This window comes from Tamandua tetradactyla, chromosome 6 (genome assembly GCF_023851605.1).
Source record: "Tamandua tetradactyla isolate mTamTet1 chromosome 6, mTamTet1.pri, whole genome shotgun sequence".
In the NCBI taxonomy this organism is placed as follows: domain Eukaryota; kingdom Metazoa; phylum Chordata; class Mammalia; order Pilosa; family Myrmecophagidae; genus Tamandua; species Tamandua tetradactyla.
In genome coordinates, this window is record NC_135332.1 from 36,583,467 (window position 1) to 36,607,640 (window position 24,174).

The 24,174-nt window shown below is 39.1% G+C and overlaps 1 pseudogene; it reads left to right on the forward strand.

Annotated features, from left to right (window-relative positions):
* The first annotated feature begins 21,094 nt into the window (after nt 1-21,094).
* Nucleotides 21,095-22,667, forward strand: LOC143686625 (vasculin pseudogene; annotated as a pseudogene).
* The last annotated feature ends 1,507 nt before the right edge of the window (nt 22,668-24,174 follow it).

Consider the following 24,174-nt stretch of genomic DNA (forward strand, 5'->3'; position numbering starts at 1 on the left):
AATTTTAGGTATTTCCTTCTGGCTATTTTAATACACTTAGAAAGTAAAAGGAAATATTCATATGATGATTTAATAATTATAATTATCTGTTAATTCCTAACTCTAGGTTACAATAGGAGAAAAGGGGAAACTACAGCTTCATGGTGGGGGAAATGTTTTGAATTTTATTTGCAAACAAAGACAGAAAAGTCAATTTGATTGATTATAAGTGCAGAGAAGGACCATAATCATTAATGGAATGGCCAAGTGCATTAACACTCCCAAATTAATATGGGAAGTATGGAATTTCTAGCAATCTATTTAAATCAGAAAGAACAAAGGAAAAAGAGGGAATGATAATTTAAAATAAACATAATGAGCAGTAATATGGCAGATACAAAGTGAATTAAAAATGAATAGACATAATTATCCATTAAAATATAGTCTAACAAGTTGACATTTAGAAAATGAGTCATGCTGTTTACAAGAAGCACATTTAACTGATGAAGGTTGAAAATAAAAGAGATGGTCAATTACAAGGCAAAGACAAACAAAAGTTAATCAGAAGCATCAACAGTACTATCAGAAAAGGTAGACTGCATACTTAAAAGCAGAGAAAAGAATCATAAGCTAACACGATAAACAGCATAATACATGACTGAGATTTACATTCTCGCATACCCTTATGGATCTTGAAGCTGCAGCACCATCTGAAATTTTTCATTTTGAAATGGGTCCTAGAGGTCCAAATGTTTCGAATATGCTTGAATCCAGTTTGGGCAGCGGCAGAACAAAAACACAAAAATCCTCTGACTCTGGCATTTTTAGAGGGCCCAGCTGACTGAAGGAGCAAAGTCTATGACCACGTGAAGGGTCCTGACCCTGGTCATATATCAGGAGGAGGCTATTCTAGCTGCCCCTCAGTGCCATTTTCCTCTTCTGAAAGTATAATTTTTTTACTAGGTTTGAAATGTGGAATAGCTCTATATTTCATTGATATGGTGGTTTGAAGCTGTACATACTTCAGGGAAAGGACGTGGGATTGCACAGGACATTTCCATCAACCAGGCAGGGAAGCAGTTCTCGTCACTTCCTCCAATGTTCCATTGGCTAAAGTTCAGTCATGTGACTCCATCTGTACAAGGGAAACATGGCTCCAGGCTTGGCAGCTGCTTCCCGGCCACAACACTGATCTGGTGGGCAGACGGCTGACTTTGGCTATAAAACAAGGGAGTGCTAAAGAGAGAACAGAGGTAAAGGCTTTTCTGTTTGTTTTTTTTCACCCAGTTCTTATGATGAAATAAGTCAGATTCATGATTCGGCCGATTAAATCTATGTGCCTTTCACTCATTTAATAGTTCTTGTGATTCTACTTTTTGCCAGTGCCTGATATGCAGTACAGTCTAAGACAGAGAAAGATGCTTGTCTTCATGGGCCTGGTATACTGAGGCACATTGCAATACTGAAGAAATTGAGGCAGGCGCCTGGTAATGTTTATAGGCTTGAAGACCTTGGAGACAGACCTCAAATGAAATTCAGATCTTGGCCATTGTGAAGCCAATCTGTGAGCTTAGAGAAGTTATTTATATTATGAAAGCAATCAAAAAAATATGTGATTTGTATCACATTGCATTTATAGATTAATTTAAGGAAAAAGATTTATTTTCAATACAAGGTCATCCAGTTGAGGAATATTCAAGTCTTCTGTACCCATGTAATAAACTTTAATATTTATTACATGTATATTTCTTATAAAGTATATTCCTGAATATTATAATCTTTCATTTTCCCAGGGTAAATTAGATTTGACATTTTTTCCATTATATGTTTCTATTGATTTTGTTGTTGTTAAATTGTTATTCATCACTTATTCAATTCTTTTACTTTTAAAAATGTTTTTCAATTGAGTCTCTTAGGTAAAAAATCACATCACCTGTAAATAATGATTATTTCTCTGTCTTCATTTAAAATTATTTTACTTCCAAATTACCTTTCTTATCAAGCTGTATTGGCAAATATTTCTAGAAAAATGTTTTAAAAAATGGCGATGGTAATGGTCTTCCCAGCTTATTTGTTCCTTTAATGGGAATATTTAAAATGGTTTATTATTAAGCATGTAACATAATTTGAGACATTTATATTCCTCATGTTAAAGAATTATTTCTTTGCGGCATCTATTGAAAATGAATTTAGCCTTTTTGGTTCTTTCACATATCAATGCAGTGATTTGTAAGAACTTATTTCTTAACATTGAACAATCCTTGCATTTCTGAACAAGCTCCAGCTGATCCTGAGATTTTATTACATAATGTACTGCTAAATTCGTTTTCTAATATTTATAATTTCTGCCTTGAGACTTAAGTTAGTTAAATTGGGCCTTAAGTGCTATCTTTGTCAGATATTTATGTTAATATTTTGCTAGCTCTCTAGTAATTTGGAAACTTTACTTTAAAAAAAAAAAACTTTTTACTTTGAAATACTTTCAAACTTTACAAAACCCCAAAGATAGACCTCCAACATATCCCTACCCCTACCCTGTTAAAACAGATTCACCAGTTTTAACGTTTTGCACATTTGCCATATCGTTCTGTCTATATCTTTATCTATATCTATTTATCAATATATCTATATCTATTTATTTATCTACCTATCAAGCCATTCTTTGAACACTTGAGTGTAAGTTATATACATCATGCTCCTTGAACACAATATTGCCATGTACATTTCCTAAGAACAAAGCTATTCACTTATGTAAACACAAAGTGAAGTTAAGTTCAAAAAATGCAACATTGATGTAAAACTTGCAGTCTATATTCTATATTTTTTTCATATTCCTAATAACGTCCCTTAGAGCCTTTTCTCCTCCTTGCTAGAGCCCATCCAGGATACTGGTGTGCATTTAATTGTCACTGTCTCTTCAGTTGCTCTTTTTTTTTTAAGTTGTGGGAACATATATACAACATAAATTCTCCCATCTCAACCACTTCCAAACATACCATTGAATGGGATTAACCACATTCACAGTATTGCTGTTCTCTCACCACCTTCTGTTACTAAGACTTTTCCATCTTCCCAAACTGAAACCGTACACCCATTATGCACTGACTTTCCATTCTCTGTAACCCCCGACTCCTTGGCTACATGTGCTCTTATGTCTGTCTCTATAAGCTTGCATATTTTCCAATATTTTCTTTGTACTTAACATGTGGCTTAAATTTAACATCACTAATCTGCAATAATCATGCTTGTTTTGATATCAACTTAAGTTCAACTGTATGCACGAACTACATTCCCGAGTCCCTCTGTACCCTACCTTTATGTAGTTCTTGTCGCCAACTATATATTTATACATTATGAGTCCAAAACAACTTATTTATCATAACATTTTATACATTTGCCATTTAGACCCTGCGGGAAGCAAAAAGTGGAGTTTCAAACCAAAAATATAATAACACTGGCATTTTATATTTACCCATGTTTTTACCCTCAGCAAATATCTTTATTTCTTCATGTGGCTTCATCCTATTGTCTCTCAACCTACAAAACTCTCCTTAGCATCTTTGATAGGGCCAGTCTACTGGTGACAAATTCTCTCAGCTCCTGTTTATCTGGCAATAGCTTTATCTTTTCCTACTTTTTGAAAAACAGTTTTGCCAAATATAGAATTCTTGGGTGGCAATTTTTTGCCTTCAGCACTTTATATATGCTTTCTTGCCTCCATGGCTTCTGATGAAAAACCAGCACCTGATTTTATTGAGGCTCTATTGTATGAGGCACACTGCTTCTTTCTTAAAGCTTTCGGAATTCTGTCTTTATCTTTGGCACTCAAGAGTTTGATAAAAATACAACACAGTGTGGGTCTATTTGGGTTTATCCTGTTTGGAGTTTATTGAACATCTTGGATGTATGTGTTCATGTCTTTTATTAAATTGGGAGGATTTCAGCCATTATCTACTTGAGTATTCTCTCTGCCCTTTTCTCTCTTCTTGCTCTGTGACTCCCACAATGTGTCTGTTTGTATATGCATGATGGTGTCCCACAGGTTCCTTGGGCTCTGTTCACTTTTCTTCATTCTTTCCTCTTTTTGTTTCTCACACTGGGCGATTTCAATTGTCTTATATTCAAGTTCACTGTTTTTTCTTCTGCCACCTCCAATCTGCCGTTGACTCCCCTCTCAGAACCAAACTCTGTTTGGTTCCGTTTCATAAGTTCCATCTCTCTATTGATATTCTCTTTGTGCTCATTTATCCTTTTCCTGATTTCTTTTGCTTCTTTGTGCATGTTTTCCTTTAGCTCTTTGGGCGTATTTAAGGCCATTTTTAAAAAGTCTTTGGTATATCCCAGGTCTGTTCCTCCTCGTTGATGGTTTCTAGTGCTTTAATGTTCTCCTTTACCGGAGCCATTACTTCCTGTTTCTTTGTATGTTTTGTAACCTTTTGTTGAAACTTGAGCATTTTGATATTTTACTGTGTTATCAGTGAAATTTAATCTGTGAGGTATTTGGTCCTTAAGCTTGCATCCAGCCAGTGTTATGACAGAGCTTTCCTCGACTATCAGGAATTAATAAAAAAATTTAAAAGGCAGAAGAATGAAAAAACAAAAAACAAAAAACACCTTTCCCAGTCTTTGCAGATTAACCTGTGTAAATCCTCTCCTTCAAGGTTTATCCACACAATGAGTTTAGATAATAGTTCCAGGCCAAAGCATAGGGGCCTCCCTGTTCCTTTCTGTACATACATTTTGTCTTGGACATGTACATGTGATCTGATAAATTCCCCTGTTTACACAGTTCCCAGTATTCTCTCTTCCACAGAAAACAGTTTTCCCATGGTCCTTGGCACTGCAGTGTATGCCATACAACCAGCAATCCCTTGTCCCGGGCAGCACAACTTGATTGCTCTCCCACAGTTTTCTGTAGGAGAGCTCTATGAGTTGCTTTCTATATGCAGGGCAAGTTCTGAGTCAACAAGTCCCTCAGGCCACCTCTAGATAGATGTGCCGGACATACATGCTCCTAGTATGTGCACAAGAGTTACTCTGTTCCTTCTGGAACCAGGACCAGGGCCCCATAGTGCTAACCACTCCCTGCTCAGCCAAAGAGGGGAGGATGTGGGGCAGCCAGAGCACCACAAGGTCCTACCACTTTTAAATAACCTCTTCTTGATTTGATGCTCACCCTGTTACTACAGTCCTTTGTTTCCTACTGGTTGTTCTTATGGGGAGTCAGGGTGGGAGTGGGTATGGAATCCTGGAATGCATCTCTCTGTCATCTTGAATGGGGCAGGACCCTCAAAAGTCTACTTCTTTTTCTAAACTCTGGAATGGTTTAAAAAGCATTCATGTTCTTTGACAACTTTCACCACTGGTCTTTTCACATTTTCCTCTCTGGAGTCAATTTTGGCAGTTTCTATTTTCCTTGAAAAGCGTTCACTTCTTCCAGATTTTAAGATATGTTGATATAGACTTTTGCAAATATTTCTTATTATTTTCATTTCTCCTTTCTCTATGGCTATTCTCCTGTTTTTCTCTTCATTTTTTCTTTTGATTAGTCTAGGTTGTAACTCACCTATTTAATTGTTTATTTTAGTTACTATTTATGGTAGTTAGATTCAGTTGTCAACTTGGCCAGGTGAAGGCACCTACTTCTGTTGCTGTGGACATGAGCCAATGGCACATGAACCTCATCTGTTGCTCATTTACATCTGCAGTCGGCTAGGAGGCGTGCCTGCTGCAATGAGTGACGTTTGTCTTAATTGGCTGGTGCTTAAATGAGAGACTGCAACATAGCAGCCCAAGCAGCTCGGCATTCCTCATCTCAGCACTCACAGCTCAGCCCAGGCCTTTGGAGATGCAGAAAGAAGTTACCTGGGAAAAGTTGTTGGAACCCAGGGGCTTGGAGAGAAGTCTGGCAGAGACCATCCTGTGCCTTCCCATGTAAGGAAGAACCTCAGTGGGAAGTTAACTGCCTTTCCTCTGAAGAACTAACAAAATAAATCCCCTTTTATTAAAGCCAATCCGCTTCTGGTGTGTTGCATTCCGGCAGTTAGCAAACTAGCACACTATTCTTTTTCAAAGAAAATAGATCATACATGTATCCATCCTACTATTTTTTGTTTTATAATTAATTTCTTCCTTTACTTCTATTTTTCTTTGTTTCCTATATTTTGTTTTCTTTATGCCTTTTTCAGCTGTTTTTTCTACTTCTTTGTATCAAATGCTGAATTAACGTATTTATTATTATTTCTATAGTCATTAATTTTGCTCTAAACACAGCTTCAACTATATCATAGAATTTTTTGTTTCATGTTTGATTTGTAAAATTGTATCAAAATTATGCAGTCATATGGCTTATAGGGTCATGTAATTATTTACGGCCTTAATAATGAAACAGAAACTCCCTCTTCTGCCATGCAGCTGGAGATCTATCTATACCTTGAACCACTCATTGTCTACTTGATCTCCCACTGCCTCAGGGGATGCTCAGTGGGTCTTTGTCTATTGGTGGGGGGATGGGGGAAGGGAGATAGTCCCTTCATTTCTACCTCAACCACCACAGTGTGCTTTATTTCTTTTGTATGTACTCCTTCATCTAATCATTTCATAAGAAGACACATTTCAACAACTTATAATATTTTAAACTCGTACACATATAGTGTTTACATGGAAAACCTGTGGTAAAAGCTCAATACATTATTTTGACTCCAAGAAGCCATTGATAATAAGACATATTATTATTTTATATAATGCCAAGAAAGGTAAACAAATAAACCAGCATGACCCATTAAACTATGTCTTACTGTCGATTATAAGAGGCATACTCAGTGTGCTTTGAAATTTATTGCTTTTTTGTATATGTTATTTTTCGCAATAAAAGAAGAGGTGTACTGACTTCAGAGATGTTAAAATGTGAGAAAAGAGTATCTTCAAGAATAAATTTGGTATAAGCTTGTTAAATGTGAATTGGAATTAGAGTCCTAGATTTTTTTGAAATTTTTGCAACTTTGTTCATAGGTTAAGCCACAAGTGAAATATAAATTGAGGTAAAACTCTGGCAGGGAATGTCCTAAGAAATGATCGTGATGAGATAAGTGATGATATTGTGTCATTGATTACATTCCAAGAATGGAATGTTCATATGTTAAGAGTGTTCATGTTTGTATGTTATGTTTTGCCAATAAAAATATATATATTAAAAAAAAAAACCCTGGCAGAAGATCATTTTCTAACTAGCCAGCTTGGAAGGTGACATTTCAAACGGTTCTTAATGTTCTCATTCGGGATGATTCAGATGCCACTGGCTTTGCTCAGTGTCCTTTGTAAGACGGCACATCCTGGAGCTGGAGTCTGCTGCTCAGTTGGGAAGGGGAGATGCCCTGGGCTCAGGGGGTAGGAATGTCTTCTTGGGGAAGTTTAAGCTGCTAAGCTCCCAGTTGAGTGCCTGCTGTTTTGTTTCTCTTCTTGCACCACGTGCTTCACAGCTGGAGCCTCTTCTGCAGTGATCCCACAGCCTGGAGATTGAGGGTGTCATCAGCTTCCTTCTCACCCTTGGCATGCCTATGATCATTTCTTGACAGTAATCCAGTGCTTCTCAAAATTTCCATAAAGTGGCTGTGATATGAGTGTGTGGTATGTAGAACCAGGAAGCCTGAGGGGCCAGCCCAAAGCAGCCAGTCCTAAATCTGAAAATTTTTTTTTCTCTCTTATCCTAAATATTTCTACAAATTATGTATTTAAATGAGTGGGTATTGATATGAATAGAATATCGCCCCCCACAAATTAAGTAAAATGGTCCCGGGGAGATGTGCCATATATACACTCTGTTGCTTTGTGCAATCCATGTACCACTTAACCCGGGGATTTCTCATGCCCCACTTGGAAGAATATGGGTGAAAGACCCAGGGGAATCTGAGTTCAAATCCTGTTTTTGTCACTTAGCTATAATGTGATCTTGGAAAGTTAATTAAGTTCTCCAATCTTTAGTCTCTCCATATGTGAAAGGTGATTAAAAACAAAAAGCTAACATGATTATTGTGAAGAAGACTAGTATTTTTAGATTGGCTGTCACAGTTCCAGGGATATGGTTAGTGCTTAACAAAGTTACATTCCTTTAACTCTGTTTCCTTGCTTTCTAAAGAAATTGTTCCCTCTTGTAGCTCCAGGCCTAGAGAAAGAGGACCAGATAGGATGTCTCTAGTCAGCTCACAGAACTTGTTCTCATATCCATTTGTCTATTCACAATAAGCATTTATTGGACCTCTGTTATGCCAGGCACTGTGCTAGGTCTCAGAAACATAAATATATTTGACATAATTGCTTTTCTTAAAATGCTCACAATATCATAGGAAAAAATCTGCAAATAAAGAATTGCAATGCCACGTAATTGGTATTATGGTAAAAATATCTACAGGCCCCTATAGATCACATAGGATGGGCATCTTCTAGGATGTTGGTGAGATGGATGGACAGAAGGAAGACTGGAGATACTTCTCAAAGGAGGGGATTACTTACCAGAGATCTGACAAGCAGAGGTAAGCAGAGGATTTGAGGGTTCATTTTAGGTAAAATCTCAGAGGTAGAGAGCATGATTCAGGAAAGTGAAAGTTGTTAAACAGGACTCAGCACAGATGCGATGAGCAGCGGCGAAGAGAATGAGAAGGTAGACAATAGACATATGAAACTGTGCCCAACTCGACTCTTGCAAACATGAAATAATTAAATCCAAAGGCAGAGGAAACAGAAAGGCTGCTGTAGTAATCCAAGGAAGTCTTGCTGAAATTCCAGTTAATGGCGGGGGTATAATGAGAAAAAGAAAGGTGAAAGGGACATCAAAGAGTAGAACTGTCAAAGCAGAGGTGTATAATTTACTGGTCACCTAGAATCTGTCACCCTCATTCTTTTTTATTTTATTTTTTTGTCACCCTCATTCTTAAATTTCACTTTCCATACAATGTTCAGAGCAGTTGCTATTACATCATTTTAGAGTTAAGAAAAGAAAAGGCAATAAAAAATTGGTTGGAAGATTTGATATTTTAAATCTGAGAATGATATGAATAATAGCAATTATATTTATCATTGTTTTTTAGCATATAAGGCATATACTGTGTGGGCAATGATGGTGCAGTGGCAGAGTTCTCGCCTGCCATGCCAGAGACTCAGGTTCAATTTCTGGTGCCTGCCCATGCCAAAAAAGAAACATATACTATCTATTGCTGAGTTAAATGACTGAAAATTGAAATTCCCATCACCTATTTGTTCAATTGTTCATGCATACATTCATTCATTCTATGACATTGTGCTGGTTTGAAAGGATGTATGTCCCCTAGAAAAGCCATGTTTTAATCCTAATCCCGTTTTGTAAAGGCAGCTGTTTCTTCTAATCCCTATTCAGCATTGTATGTTTGAAACTGTAATTAGATCATCTCCCTGGAGATGTGATGTAATCGAGAATGGTTGTTAAACTGGATTAGGTGACGACTTGTCTCCACCCATGTTGGCGGATCTTGATAAGTTTCTGGAGTCCTATAAAACAAGAAACATTTTGGAGAATAGGAGATTCAGAGAGAGAAGAGAATGCTGCAGCACCACGAAGCAGAGAGTCCATCAGCCAGCGCTTTGGAGATGAAGAAGGAAAACGCCTCCCGGCGAGCTTCATGAAACAGGAAGCCAGGAGAAGAAGCTAGCAGATGACGCAGTGTTTGCCATGTGCCCTTCCAGATGAGAGAGAAGCCCTGACTGTGTTCGCCATGTGCCTTCTCACTTGAGAGAGAAACCCTGAACTTCATCAGCCTTCTTGAACCAAGGTATCTTTTCCTGGATACCTCTGATTGGACATTTCTATACACTTATTTTAATTGGACATTTTCTTGGCCTTAGAACTATAAACTTGCAACTTATTAAAATCCCCTTTTTAAAAGCTATTCTATTTCTGGTATATTGCATTCTGGCAGCTAGCAAACTAGAACAGAAGTCAATATGATATCTTCAGGTTGACTGGGATAAATATGCATAACAATATGTTAAAGTGCATTATAAACCATAGGGTACTTTAATATGCATTTTCTTATTTGATTCTCTCAATGTCCTGTGAGGTAAACATTTACCCTCATTTCACAAGCAAGAAAACTGAGGCACAGATTTGCTTGAGGTCACCCAAAAGTTAAACCAGGAATTGGTCCCAGGTTGGCTGATTCCAAAGCCACATTACTTCTTGATATGATGCCTATAGTAAAGTCAAGATTCCTTCTCTTTTTGGGAAGCTGTCAGGGACTCTGGATTATAGCTGGAACCTGCGAGAAGGGCCAGACTACATCTTGGTTCTTGTAACTCTCCCCCTGACCACTTTTAGACTAATCACTTGTCATACTATTGCAGAGGTGGGGGCTTATGTAGTTTTCCTGGATGTTTCTTTAAGGATGCTAAGAGGAACCAGCCAATACTAATGTCAAACAGGATATCCTTTAGGGAAAACACTCCACACTAAATACAAACAAGATATTTCAAACTGAAGGATCACAGATACTGAAGAATCCCTTTAATTTAGTGTGTGTGTGTGTGGGTGTGGGTGCGTGCGTACGTGTGCACGTGCGTGGTTTCAGAGCACCCCTTGGAGTTTTGGTGGACCACCCACTCAGGATGTATGTGAATATTTATGCTGCTCTGGTGCATCTTGGGGGATGTTTCTCCAGGATTCTCCCTCCTTCCACATATGCTTATTTGTGCACATATGCATTTCTTTATGAGCTGATGTCTCTGTGTCTTTTTTATTAATTTCTAATTTTTTTGCCAAGGACCTTGCTCCTGGAGTTGTCAAGTCCAAGTCATTTAAAAACAAGAAGGATCAATGGGTGAATTTCCGCTAAATTCAGCTGAGACCACCCACAGTGAATCGTGTGGCTCTAGAATGAATTTTCACCTGGGGACAAACCTTCAGCAAATTGATTTCCTGCTGGCTTCAGTGTTTGCTCTCCACCATCTCTTGATACACAGAAAACAGGAACCTATATCTGTATTCTTCTTACTGAGGTTCAACAAGTGTAACTGCAAGAAGAGGGAATGACACTTCAGTCCCTAAGCAATGGCCCCTGTTGTATTTGTGTTTGAAAATCCCTTTCCTGCCCACCAAGTGTTCTTCTGAATACGCCATTGTTATACTAAGACTCACCACCCTTTTGAGGGATTTAATGGCTAAATCAGACCTTTTTTTTCATGGCACGTCTCAAGGGGGACCCCAACCCTTATCTCAGCAACTGATCTTTCCCACTGAAAACCTGGTGCCAGTGTGTCCCAGAATCCTCTCAGCTTCTGAGAGCACACTTCAGAGTAAACAAATTGAAATACCAAGAGGATATTTACAGCCACTGACCAAGCTTCCAGTTTCCTTGACTGGCCCTGTGGACAATGCACTTCTGCATCAGCCTTCAATTGTACTGTCAGAAATTGATACAGAACCAAGATTGAGAAAATATTATGCTAAGCCAGTCAATAGGCAAACAAAGCAATGTCTACCGTTTCTTTAGAGGATCTTAGGTTAAATGATGGTTTGTTTTCACAATGATATCCTCAGTCATCACAAATCTGGGCCTCTCCTCCTTAAACTTCCTGATCCATTTCCCAGGGACTCATGGGAACCTGGATTTGGAATGAGGAGAGGTCCCTGGCACCTAAAAGCTTACATTCCTTATGACAGGGGACAAAGTTCTTCTCTGCAGGCTCCTGGCCCCAGGGCTCCACTGTGCAAATTCATACAACTCATATTAAAGATTCTGATACAGCAATTCTGAGCACAAGCATCTTCTCTGCTAGCATTTCATCCTTAATGCCAAGTCCCTCAAACCCACCCCCCCTCCATGGGCCAATATTACCAACCAGTGGATGGTGACAAACTGAAACCTCTAGAGCTTGTTTTGAGGCCCTGGAGGAAAAGGCAAGCAGTTGTAGCATGTTCTTAAATTATTATTTTTCTGCTTTAAAAGCAAATTCTTTGTCAAGAATCTAACCACGTCTTAAGAATATAACCTAGCATTTTAGCATCTACGATCATGAATAAGACCCCATTAAATTCTGCTTGTCTCCTCTCCTTCACCCAATCATGTTCATTGTCCCCACCCCACACAGGTGTTCACTCTTTTATGCCTTTACTTTTCTCTTGTCTGCAGTGCAAAAGCTTACTCATCGGTTCAGACTCGATTGAAATGTCATCTGTTCAATCCATCTCTTGGGATGTCATGCAAAGCCCTGAGCCTTCCCTCTTTATGCTTTTTCATCATCTTTTCTACAGTTTCTCCCCTCTACCACCATCCTTATGATAACCAGTATTCTCCCCCAGAATGAGACAAGTCGAGTGAGGTGCCTAGGGACTGGACTGGAAGGTGGCACTCTCTCTCAGGGCTGTGTACTTGAGTCTTGAGCCCCAGACACCTCACTTGCCTCACCCTGGTCCTGACTCTGCTCTCCCTGAACCAATTCTCCCTCAAGAAAGAGTTAGCAGTCACTTATACCCAAGTGTAAATTTAAAGTTTCATCCCCAAATAATATGCTTAGACTGCTTTCTCTTAATTTTTAAATTTGAGATATTAGCTAATGATTTATTACTATGGAGGAAGACAATTCGGCTCTCAAAGTGACATTGTCCCCCTTCCCCAACTCTGCAAACCAGCACATAACGATTTCACAGTTTTTGGTTAAATAGTCTAAATTTCCATTATGACCATGTAGACATGAACATAGTTGAGCCTGTAGAAGATAGTGTTTATAATTCTTTTCTCTATAATTTTTTGCCTTTTGTGGAAGTAATGGTTTCTTTAATAATTTGTTTGCTTAATTATCCATGTACCTATCACTAATTGAAGAAGAGGTCACTGCCAGAACTGCAAAACTTTTAATGCGGTCAAAACTCCAAAACCTGCTAACCTACTGGTTCCGTATGGGTTTCCCTACCCCAGACTCCTTCATTCTCCAAACTGGATTGCTTGCTTTCTGTGCCTACCGGCAAGCTGTCACAGTGGGATTTCTCCTTATCGTCTTCCTAGAAATTCCTTCACCTCTCTCCAATGCTAGATCCCTGTGTTGGTGCCAGAACTTCTTTATTCTTGGCTTACTCTGTCTTTTGGCAGAAAAAATCTTTGAGCCCTTGCATGTAAAAAAAAAAAAAATGTCTTTTAATCTCTCTTCACATTTGATTAATAGTTTGACTGGGAATAGAATTCTGGGTTCAAAATACTTTTTTGCCCATAACACTGAAGCATTATTTTATTGTCTCCTAGCTTCTGGCACTACTATTAAGAACACTGATGCTAGTTTGATTCCTGATACTTGCATGTGGTTTTTCCCCCCAATTTTTCTCCCTGTTAGAGCTTTTAGGAGCCTCTCTTTATCCCCAATATTCTGAAATTTTATGCCAACATATAATGGGATAGGTCATCATTTTTAAATGCATTACATTGAACACTCAATATTTTGTTTTTCCTTTTGTAAAATCTGGAGATACAGTTCTGGGAAATTTTCTCGTAATTGTTATTTTGAAAGTTTCCATCCTTCTATTGTTTTCTTTTTTTTCCTCATGTCTCTTTCTAAAATTCTTATCGGTCTAATATTGGCCCTTGTTCCAGTTATCTAATGCTATATAACAAAGTATCTCAAAGCTAAGTCACATAAAACCACAGCAGTTATTTATTTTGCACACATCTCTGCATTTTTGACAGGGTTCAGTGGGATGGATTCATCTTTGCTTTACGTGGCATCACTGAGTCATGTCCAATGGGACTAGAGGATTCACTTCCACAATGGCTTAGTCACAGGGCTGTCAAGTTGGTGTTGGTTGTTGATTGCAGGTCTTGGTAGCTTCTACGTGGACCTCTCCATGGGGCTACTTGAGCTTCCTCATAGTATGGTGACTGCATTCTAGAGTAGTATTCCAAGGAAGTTGCAAGGCTCCTTATGACCTAGCCTTGGTATCCTAGAACATCATGTCTACCAAATTCTATTGGTCAGGAAAGTCACTAAGACCAGCTCAGGTTCAAGGAAAGAGGATTTTGATTCTACTTCTAGTAAAAAATGTGTGGTCATCTTTAATCTATGGCTACACCCCTCTAATTTTTATATCTTTATCTCTTATTTTTTCATTTCTGAATTTTTTCCTAGATTTTGTATTTCCTCACCTTTATTACCAGCCCACCAAAACAGATTTTATTTCCACTGTTTAACCAGGTGTGCACACAGACATGACACAGGTTTGGCTTCATTCCCTCATGCAGAATTATATTCTTCGCAGTAAAGAAACCAGTTCCATTCAGGTCATCAATCGACCTTTGGCAATTTCAAAAAGTAACCATACTGGTTTATTTCCATGGGCTCTTTCCTTGGAATTCTTCAGTTCTTGTTCTATAGATACAATAATTCTTCTTGTTCTTTTAAGGATAGAAATTATGGTTTGCTAGTTTTAGTTTTCTTCTCTCCATGCAAGTCCCCCTTTTTAACCCATTCTTTTTCAATTTCTTTGTTTTGAGACTTTCCTCAAGCATTTAGTATCCTTTGGCTAACCATTTGTACCGCAGAGTGAATCACCTACACACTGATTGGGAACTCTGCGTACACGGAGGCAGTGTGCCAAGTGATAGGCATCATTTTAGAGTGAGCATGCCTGAGCTAAACTTCTCCTCAGATGAAATGTTAGTGTTTATAGATGTTTTCTGTCAAGCCAGCATGCTTCAGTGGAGGCTACACAGATTTTACATAGAGATAATAATGTGTCTGTCAGAAATCTGGGAGTGAAGCAGTAAAAGGGAACTGAGAGTCTTATCATTCAGAATGCAGACATTCATCTAATAGCCCTCTTTTTTATCTGATGCTTCACCTAGCTCCTGGCTACCTCTGGTATCCCCATATTCAGAGCCCCCAAGGTTCGCTTCTCAGAGACTAAGTCTCCAATTTTCAGCCTGTGTTGTGGAGGAAAAATGGTTACTCAGAAAGGGGGGCTGTGCTGCTCTGAATCTGTGGTCGACCCCAGAAAAGCCATGCCCTTTGATCCTCGTTCAATATTTCTGGGTGGGAGCATTTGATTGTTCCCATGAAGATGTGACCCACCCAATTGTGGGTGGTAACTTTTGATTAGATGATTTCCATGGAGGTGTGTCTCTACCTACTGAAGGTGGAGTTGCTTGCTGGAACCCTTTAAAAGAGGAAACATTTGGGAGAGAGCCCTTTTTGGTAGAGCCACGAGAAAGCCAGCAGACACTGCCATGTTTACCATGTGCCCTTCCAGCTGAGAGAGAAACGTTAAACGTCATCGGCCTTCTTGAACCAAGGTATCTTTCCCCAAATGCCTTAAATTGGACATTTCTATAGACTTGTTTTAATTGGGACATTTTCTTGGCCTTAGAACTATAAACTAGCAAACTTATTAAATTCCCCTTGTTAAAAGCCATTCCGTTTCTGGTATGTTGCATTCCTGCAGCTAGCAAACTAGAACAGGGGCTAAGAAACCAAAATTTGCATACATACATCATCAAACCATCCTGTTTTCAGTCTTACCCCTCAACTCTGCCCTTGAAAGGTGTCTTAAAATCCTGAACTTTGTAGAACTTCGTGAACTCAAATCAGGTGCTTCACTTTGGTTTCCCCTTTTGGTTTCTATAGTTTCAGGTTTTTCTTCTCTAGTAAGTCAACAACCACGTAGTTATCCTTTTACACCTTCAAAAATGTTGTTGACATTTTTATCTATTATTGATTTTTTTTCTGTCCTCTTTGTCTCGTAGGTTTCCACTTTTCTCCTTTATCATTTTATTGGGATTTTGAAAGGGAGTAGAGGTAAACATGTGTTGAGTCTGACATATTCAACCAGAAATCTGCTTGTATTTCCCTCCCTCCATCACGGGGGGTTATTCGAGGGTTTCTTTTGAGATAAGAACCCCTTCTTTCAGATGCTGCAAAAAGACCAAGGGGTAAACTGAAGACTCTGCCTTTTGACCTACAGGACAACAGCATCCATGATAGGGCTAATCCAGAAAGTCAGGAAGCAACTAGCAGCCATGGTTACTGCAGAGTCCCTGCCTCCCTCACATTTCACATGGAGACAGGCAGAGCCAACTATTGCCCAAGTCCTCTGCCTGCTTCCAAATCAGAAACCAAAGACAAACCACACACCCAGAATTTATTGGATGCTTCCTCTGTGTCAGTCACAAGCCTAAGAACTTACATGAAGTGTGTCTCGTTTAGTTCTTAAAACAACCTTATGAGGTGCATATTGCTATTATCTTCATTTTAGAAGCAAAGCATCTGAGCCACATAGAGTTTAAGGTCCATTCCAATACCACACAGATGGTAGATGGCAGAGCTAACCCAGGATGTCTGCTCCAGGAGACTTTGCTCTTGCTTTACATTGCCTTCCAATTCCCCATCATCTGCGTAATGTGGGGGATCAGATTTCACCTATTTCTGGAGACCGTCACATTTGGACCATGGATTTTCATCCTTGACCTAAGTAATGAAGGAAGGGGGGACTTACTAACTTGTTGAATAAAAAGCCAAGATATCAGGGAAGATGTTATGTTGGGCCTTTGCAAGTTGGGTGAGGAGGCTGGAGGATAGGAGCAGATAAGAAATGTAACTCAATAAATGTATAAACTATATGTTAGTATTTCATGAATAACCGCCTTTACATACCATTATTCCTATCCATTATGATAGGAATATGCAGAGTTTTTTTTTTTTGTATAATCTTTAAAACTATCTTAAGAGGTGAGTGATGCTTTTCCTACTTTTTGGATGATGTAGCTCATGATTAGAATGGTTAAGGGACTTGGCCAAGGTTACATAGAAAAAGTCAGAGCTAGGGCCCAAACCCAGATGTTCTAAAACTAGTGAAGCCTAGTTCCAGTATAAGAGAAGATTTTATTGTTTTCCAGGAAAGATATCTACTGTGACAACCCTTTGTCATTTCGTTTTGTGTGTTCCAGGCTATAGAATGGTCTAAGAGGAAAATTAATATGACCAGGCTTCTAGTAAATGTCAGCATTAGCTATATCTATCTGAAGGAAGTGACTTCACCTCAGGCTTCTCACCTGTTAAATGTAAATAATAACAAATATAAAAAATCCCCATGATGGCAAATGCCTTATGATTTTCAATAAATGATAAATACTATTATAACAGCCCTGTGGTCAGGCTGTATCTTTGGGCTAATAAATGCATCTACCTTTAAACAAGTACCTGGAGATGGGTCTGGGCTTCTACCTTATATATATAACCTAGTAGTCTGCTGTTTTGACCAGAGGTCTTTGGGGAAAAGAAAGAAGATAAATGAGAAGAACCATTTTGCAAAATTGTTTTAGCTCATCTGGACATCATGACCTAGCCAGCTCTAGGGAGATGTGTCCTCTCTTCTAATCCAATTTCATATACCTGTAGGGATGATACCACACAGTGATTTGCAGAATCTGGCTAGGGTCTAACTACTGATGAGTCCGGGGAGAGGTGCTTTGGGCTCTGAGATATCACTGGGTTCCTGGAGCTGGGACTGGGTACAGATGGAAGCTAGATGCTTCACCCTACAAGAAAATGAACAAAGCTTTGGTGTCTTGGATTGTAATCAGACTGAAGCATCATAGCTTAAAACAGCTTCTCAATCTTTCATGTGCACACACATCTCTTAGGGATCACATTAAAATGTAGTTTTTGGTTCATTAGGTCTGGAGTAGAACCTAAGATCCTTCCTTTCTAATAAGGTACTGGTCTATGGACCATAGACTGAGTAGTCAGTGTTCAGGAACAGCCAGAAGGTGAGTCCCAGCTACCTGTTGTGGCATACTGGGCAGTCCGCTTATCTCTCTGATCATCAGATTCCTTATCTCTAAAAGGGGGAAACATAGCTCTGAAGCAGAGATGCAAAGCTACACAACGCTTTAAATGCTTTTTAAAGGTGTTTGAGTAATTTCGTAGTAATGTTAACGTACTACTAAAAGTTAAGGGGCCATTCTTATTGTGTTTGTTTAATAAGCAATTTATTCTGAAGCCAACTCAACATATGGCTTCTAACAAAAATTCAGGTATGTAAGACTTTAAAGGAACATGTTAATACATGATAGGTAAATTTTGTTTTGTTTAAAGCAAAAGCACTCCCTATCTCTTTCTTTTTAAGAGTTTATTGTTACAGTTATCTGTGATACATTACTTCTTCTTAATTTCAAATCCTTCTGATTTTACATAAAATGGAAGTCAATTGATTAAAATCCCTTGGAGTCAGCAGTGGCAAAACCCATAGAGTCCTCTAATAGGCCCAAATAATTCCAATTTAAGGTTGCTTGAAGATGGAGATGAGGAAAAATGCTGTGAGAAGAATTTAAGAAAAAACTACAATTACCAAACATTCTCAGGGAGAAAATGAGCAAACCCTCAATAAATGATATAATTTACTGTATTATTAAAGAATGCTGAATATCAACAAAACCAATTAGAAAAGAGAAATTGAAAATAATAGACTCAAAGCCTTATTTTTTAGAGGAGAAAACAGTCAAGATAGGCATGTCGTGTGTCCTCCAACGTTTGAAGGAATTACCTTTATTTTGTTTGGCCACTAAGGATAATCATAGGTAGACTCCAGGGAGGCAGTCTTGGGCCCAAGCCCAGCATTGCCAGTCACCTGGGCTCACTGGTTCTTTGGTCAGACCTTCTCCAAATTTAATGTGCTTGTCAATCACCTGGGGATCTTGTTATACTGCAGATTATAATTCAGCAGGTCTGCAATGGGGTCTGAGATTCTGCATTTCTCTCATGCGATGCTACTGCTGCTGCTGGATCATGGACCACAGTTAGAGTGCAAGACCTCAGGCATGCATTCTCAGAGCATGACAGCCTCCCTAAGAGGGTGAAAGTTGGTGGGGGTGAGGGCACAAAAACCTTACTTTTTTATATGTAAAACACAGGTATTTATACAGTATATAATGGGTATATGGCATATCTGAGGTATTACAATTTCAGAAGGGGAAGCAATTGGAGAAAATTGTCAAAAAAAAGCCCCTGCAGGCTTTTTTTGGGTGGAATTTGTGGAATTTGTGGCACCTGGGATTTACTGAGTGGTCCCCATCCTAAGCAGAAGAAACTTGACACTTAAATTCTGCTTCCCTCAGTTGTGATACTCATGACCTGGGTAAACTTTCTGAATCTCAATTTCCTAATCTATAAAACAATAGGTTCTAATTGTAGAGTTGTAGTAAATGTTGAATGAGATAAGTCAGCACCAGACACATGTTTGCCCCACGTTAGTTGCTGCTGTTCTTATGGACCTATAATAGAAAACGAAGGTTGAAAATCACTGCTTTCCAAGGTAGTGTGGGCAGAGGAATCGGGGACTCAGCGTGGCCCCTGTCGGTGGTCAACACCAAGCCATACTCTTCCCACTCCGGAGATTACACAGAGCTCCCAGATGAGGGCATCCCGAGGTTCCTTTAAAACCCCTGTCCAATGGGGAGAGTGTTTTAGAGCCTCCACAAGCAGCCCCTCTCTGTCTTATAAAGAGCCCCACTCAATACTTGGGAGAGAAGTAGACAATTCCTCAAGGGCCAGAGGTGGTGTAATTTACCACTAGACCTCAGAGTCCCAGGTGCCTTCTGTGGTTTTTTAGGTCAAAAGAAGCACCGATGCACAAATAAGGACTGAAACTCTCAGGTGTCTTCCTCAGCAAGTAGTGAACGTCGGACTGTTTTCACTGGGACTTGCTGAGAGGTCAATAAACCCAGCTATGGTGCAGTTGATCTGTTTAGGAACTCCTTGACTCTCCTCTATCCTGTTGGCCCTGCTGGGATTCACTGAATGGTCCCCATCCTAAGCAGAAGAAATTTGACACTTCTTCTTCCCTCAGTTGTGATATTCATGACCTGGGTAAACTTTCTAAATCTCAATTTCCTAATCTATAAAACAATAGCTTCTAATTGCAGAATTGTAGTAAGGGTTAAATGAGATAAATCAGTACCAGACACATGTTTGCCCCAAGTTAGTTGCTGCTGTTCTTACTGCTGCCCCTGCTGTTATTGCCAAAAAGATGGTTGGGTGTGGGCCATAAACATTGGTTTGATTATGGAATGGCTGGGTACAGCCTGTTTACCTCTGTCTCTCTGTATAATTTACATTGTACTTTTCTGAAGTTTGCATGTGTTTCCTTAGGAAGGTACTGCAGACCACATGGTCATGAAGGGCTAGGGAGCCACCTTGAGTGCTTCCTGCACCCTCCCCACCCCTCTGCATTCCCAGCATTGCTGGAGCTGGAGTTGGACATCCCAATACTGTCTGGCCAGCACTTGCTTGTCTGATCTTACACAGACCATCATGGCTTTTTTGAGTAAAGGTCTTTTCTGATCCCAGCATGATGCATTTCCTTGCTTTCTTCCTTTAGCACACCCTTGATTTCCTATAAAGATTGAGAAGTCACCTCGTCTGTCATCCGTTGACACATTCTTGCTTAATGCACGATGTGGCCTGCACTTCAAACCAGACACAGCAGCAGGATTCCTGTAAACTGTCTTTAATAAGCATACCCAGGGGCTAACAAACTTTTCTTAAAGGGCCAGAGAGTAAATATTTTAGACTTGCATGCTACATGATTTTTGTTGGAACTACTTAGCTCTAGGGCCTGGTTTTCAAGTCTCTCACCACTGAGGGGAGGAAACAAGTTCTAGGGAATTCCAGGCAAAGGATTGGTGGAGGATTGGTGGAGGCCTGTTTCTACCAAGCTGGAAGCAAGTGAAAACTTTCAAATGATGCTCCTTCTCTGCGGCTGTTGGTTCTGCCTCCCTGTCCCCCTTTCCCTTCCAAAGCTTGGGTCTCAGGCCTGCGTCCCTGAGGAGACTGGGAATGAGGGTCTATAGCTCATAAAGGCATTTGGACTTATCCAGAGCCCAAGGGCAAGAGAGGACTCCCAGTTGTCCCCCCAACCTACCCAAGTTCTGCACTAGATTTCTATAATTGAAAAGACCTAAATTACCCTTGTCAAGGTCTCTGTAGGTTATTACATATGTCCTTAGGCCCAGAAGTGGAAACATGTTCTATTTTGCCAAATCCCCCATGTTATGGATACAAATGTCATCCATCTTTCAAAGCTTGCATACTCTCAGTACCCTGAAGGTCCATGCTCAAGCCTCCAAGCCTAATGATTTGCAAATCCCTGCAGGTATGACTCAAATCAATGTTTTCTTTTTCTGTTCTCAATTGAATGGAGATCAGCTCTTCAATCCACATTTAATTTTCAATTCAAGGAACCAAGTTCCATTTTGTTAAGAATAAATAACCAGTCATTGAATTTTGAAAAGCATTCTGAAAACTTTTCATGGACAGAAAATCATTATGATGTGAATCGTCAATGCCATAACTCTTTAAATGGCTTTGATTCTGGTACTGGGCATCCTAATGGAGGTACTTTTGAAGGAAAGAAAAAAATGCATGGCATATGCATGGAAGAAATGGTACTGAGAACATAAATCAATGAGGGAGATATTATGGTGGAAGTTTCCATTCTTGTGGCAATATTTTCCATTTTGGAAAGAGCAGAGGACTGCATGAAAATAGCATATCTGACTATGAAGCTGGAAGGAAAGAAGAAAAAAAGGGAATGCAAAGATTTTGAGGCTGAGGATTGTCCATCTTTAAATCCTGAATATGAAAGAGAATCAAAACATAGTAAATCTTTAGTTGCAGATTTACGGGACCTACACACCCAGTAACACACATACCTAACCATAACAAATCTCTCAACCTCCTCTCTTAGGCTATCCTCTGAATCCTAAATCTAGAGCTCCAAGAATGCTGGCCATTAAAGTAAGGTAACACAAAAGATTTATGGCTATCTGGATTCCCAGTAGTAGAAATCTTCAGTCATAACTTGTTAAGAATGGGACTGATCCAAATGTTTATAAAGGCTTAGTCCCTAAACCTGCTCCACCTACAAAACCTATACAATGGAAAAGCCAAACGAAAGAAAATAAAATTGAGACTTCTTTTCCTCATGAGCCTACATATGGTGTTGGCAACTTTAGGCTTTCAAATCAACTGCCAAGAATTTTAGTTCTTCAACAAATTCAGTGAAAGAGTGTAAGGCTCAAATTCGTCTTCACCTGTTGGCAAACTTAATCAGCAGCCTCTTCTAACCAAAGCTACATGAATGTAGACTGATAAGAAGAATGGAGTTTTGAAAGCTTTGAAAAGGAACAGAGTAGAAGAAGAACAAGAAAACAAAAAGCCATGCTGGCTCAGAGAAGGATGATGACTCATGTAATTTGTGTAACAGCAATAGAACTCGTCAAAAGAGGGATATAAACCGAAACTTTGATGAAAGTGAAGTTCCACAAGAGAATGGTAATGCTTTGGTGATTTCCCAACAGATCACTGGGTCTTCAACCTTTTCACAAACTGATGTTCTTTTCACATTCACTTGAGGCAGAATACAGGTTGTTAAAGGCGATGGGTTGTCAGGAAGACAGTGAAAATGATAAAACATGTGCTCCCTTAACTAAGGATGAAATGAGAATTCCCAGTTAATAGTAAACAGTTAGAGAAGAATGGTCTGAGAAAATAATGGTGGTTGAATAATGACGTGATCTGTGACTTTGCGTTTGGACCCTGGAACAATAGCACTTTCCAATGCCCTATTGAGAATAATGACACAGAGACAACCAGCAGTGACATCAGATGATGACAATGTGTGACAGATTTCTTAACAGCTTAAAAAATTTTAGTGTGATCCATCTCTCATACGTTTGGGACTGAATTGTAAAAATGAATAACTATATGTAGTAATCCCCATTAGGAGATGATTTTCTTGGTGGGGGGGACTTCAGTATGAAGAAAACGAAGAATATTTGGTTGGACTGTGCTGAACATCATTTATTTGTAAGTGAATGTTGTAGAAATGAGGACTTTGATTGATCCAATGTTGACTTTCTTCATCACTGCAGCATTTCTCTGACTAGCAGCAATGTGGCGATGTAACAGGTGACATTTTCTCATTTAATAATAAAAAATTGTGTAATGTTATGCAAAGCTTTGTCTTAAAATGTCCAGGTCTTAAGAAAAAAAGCAGCTTATACTGTTTTGCTTGCAGAGTCATATCTTTTTCATATAGTGGAAACCCTCAAGTCCATTTGTGTCCCCCCCCCCCCCCAAAACAAAGGACAACGTAGCATGTTGGCTAAAACTGGAGCCCAGTGCACTAAAACATTAACTTCCTGATCTCAACTGTGGTGCTGGTGACCTTCAAAACATAAATTGCTCTTTAGCCATTTGTAGTGCAGTAATGTTATAAGAAAGACTTGCACACTTTCTTCTAAATTTAAGAGTTGATTTTCGAGAGGTTTATTTGGGTATGTTGTCAGAGCAGGATTTTCAGAATTGATGAAAAAGAGTCTTATAGGAAAACTTATTTTGATAAATTACACATGCAGAAAAACTGATCACACTGACTGGATCTGTCCACAACATGGAAATAAACTGGATTTTCAGAAAAAGAATCAATAGCCAATGGCAACAATACCAGTGCCATTCATTGCTTTGTTCCCTGGAGAGAGAAAGCGGAATGGCAGTCGTTTCTGCAGGCCTCTCTAGTGTGGTAGAAGGAGTGGCAGGCTTGGGGTTGAAAGATTAAAATCCTCACTTTGAGTGACCCCTGAATTCAGACCTCTGAATCACTCACTTTGACTTTGGGATCATGTTAAGAAATTAGATAAGATTGAATTATAAAGGTATTTTGTACCCTACAATTGTCTATGCCTAAGGAAGGGAATGTTTTTACTTCATTTTCAAAGATAGGGTAATAATTCAAATCTTCGTCCACTGATAATGAACAGTTAGAGTTTCTGTTACCATAACTCATGTCTCAGATTACCTATAGTTAGGGGGAAATGGAGAGAGTTCCTAAATTTAGGTTACAATGTTTCCTCAAGAGAATCCAATTACAGCCAGTTAATAAAGTCTTTTCATAAACAGATGCTTCTGTGGAACTGATGATAGATAAATGGGGGTGGGGTGATGAGCTTGCTATGGTGTTCCTACTTAAAACGAAGGGCAGCTTTATGAGTTTTGGCTAAGCAAGAGGTGAGTCATCTCTAAAGAATAGTGTTCAGGGTCTTCCAATTTGTTGCTCTTCCTCTAAATTTGGATTGCCCTTTGTTGTTTTTATTTTTGAAGGATCAGTCCCTCAGGAAGACACCTCAATAA